The sequence below is a fragment of the Malurus melanocephalus genome, unplaced genomic scaffold, assembly GCF_030028575.1.
Source record: "Malurus melanocephalus ecotype Western Australia unplaced genomic scaffold, MMel_1.1 scaffold_1865, whole genome shotgun sequence".
In the NCBI taxonomy this organism is placed as follows: Eukaryota; Metazoa; Chordata; class Aves; order Passeriformes; family Maluridae; genus Malurus; species Malurus melanocephalus.
In genome coordinates, this window is record NW_026625097.1 from 12,824 (window position 1) to 15,027 (window position 2,204).

The window sequence follows — 2,204 nt, forward strand, 5'->3', positions numbered from 1 at the left end:
ATCTACTGGGAGAGGCTGAGATTTACAGGGATCATACAGGAAGGTGATGGAATAATGTCTTGGGTGTCTGGGAGTGACTGGGATTATTCTAAGAGTGACTGGAAGTGAGTGGGTGCAGTGGGGTGATGCTGGCCCCATGCCAGGTCAGCCAAAGCCGCTCTCTCACCCCCTTCACCTCCGCACAGGGGAGAAAAAATTTAACGAAGGGTTCATGGGTTGAGATAAGAACCTGGAGAAATCCCTCATCAAACGAGATCACAGGCCAAACAGGCCCTAATTAGAGACATTAATTCAGTTTATTATTAACAAATTCAGAGCAGGAGAATGAGAAGCAAAAGAAGCCCTTGAAAACACCTTCCCCCCAGCCCTCCCTCCTTCCCAGCTCTCCCTCCCTCCTTCCCAGCTCTCCCTCCCATCAGCAGTGCAGGGAGATGGCAGTGGGGGTTACGGTCAGTTCATGGTCCGGGGCTTCTCCTGCTGCTCAGGACGAGGAGTCCTTGGAGCTGCCAGGGATGGGCTCTGCTGGGCACGGAGGAAGCTTCCAGCAGCTTCTCACAGGAGCCACCCCAGTGGCCCCCCGGCTATGAAAGCTTGGCCGTGCAAACCCAGGGAGAGGAAGGGACATAAAGTGGAACTGGTGAGTGCCAATGGTGGATCCGGCTCTGGATCCCCCTGTGTAGATCGCAGGATGCATCCTGAAGTTGATCCCAGTGCACAATTTGTGCTGGAATCTCATGGATCTTCTCTTTCCATGGGATCACACTCAGGATCCAAGGGTTCTACTCCAGGTACAGAGCAAGTTCAGGATGGGATTCCAGAGGGAGATTAGGGCAGGATGGATGGAGTGGGATCAGGGAGGGATTCTGGATCAGGGCAGGGTTCCAGAGTGATATCGGGTGGAATTGTGGAGCTGAATTGGGGCTGGATCCTGGAGCAGGATCAGCTGGGATGGATGGAGTGAATTTGGGGCAGGATTTCAGAGCAGAATTGGGTGGGGTGGATAGAGTGGGAATGGTGCAGGAGGGATGGAGTGGGATCAGGTGGGATTCCAGAGCATCTCCTGCTCTCCATGGGCTCCACAGCCAGGTCCATCCATTGGGATGGGGACAGGGACAGGGTGACACCATGACCCACTCTCATCCCAGCAGGAATCACGGCCTGAGCGATCCATGGAGCCGGATCCAGACCCTTTCCTCTGGCCAGGGAACGCTGAGAGCTGCCAGCAGAGCTCATCCAGCTGCTCCCACCCACCCTGGCCCTGCCACTGCTCTGTTCACAGATCCACTTCCCATTTTCCTGTGTTTGACAGCCAAGAACCCCAACTGCTGGCCCTGTCGATTGCAGTGTGACAATGTCCCAGCCACTTCCTCCTGAAGGTGGAGAAATACCTGAGTTTTGGGTGCTTCAGTAGGTCCAGAAGCCTCTGGCTCCTCTTTTGCCCCCCTGGACTTGGCAAGTCCTTGGGGGTGTTCTGAGCCCCTCTGCAGACTGAGAGGAACGAGTCTCCCAAACACAGCAGCAGCAATGGCGCCTCGAGCCTTGATCCCTGTAGTTCCTATGATTTTGGGTTGTTTTTTACCTTTCCTGCCCTCGAACTAGTCCAGTCCTATCCTGGTTTCCACAGGGAGCAGCTGATTGTCTCTTGGAAGCGAACTGAAAGCAAGGAATTGCAGGAGAAACAGATTTCTTGAGCTGTTACGAGCATTTTCCCACATCCTTCCCTTTGAAGGTTGTGTTGGTTTTGCACAGCCTGGTTTTTGGTAGTGGGAGGCCACAGAGGTGGCTTCTGTGAGAAGCTGCCAGAAGCTTCCACCATGTCTGGCAGAGCCAATCCCCCATGGCTTCAAAGATGGGCATGCTGCTGGTCAAGGCTGGGCCAGTGAGAAATGGTGGTAAGGCCTCTGTGCCAACAGAGCTGAGAAGAAATCAAAACAGAAGCTGGGGCACAGTTTGAATTCCAGCCAAAGAGCTGAGTGAGAACCTGTGAGAGAAACAACTCTGCAACCCCCAAGGTCAGTGGAGAAGGGAGGAGCAGGAGCTGCTCCAGGCACTGGGACCGAGACTCCTCTACAGCCTGGGGTGAAGCCCATGGTGAGGCATCTGTGCCCCTGCAGCCCCTGGAGATCCACAGGGATGCAGAGATCCCTCCATGGCGCCTGGAGATCCATGGGGATGAAGAGATTGCCCCGCAGCCCCTGAAGGTG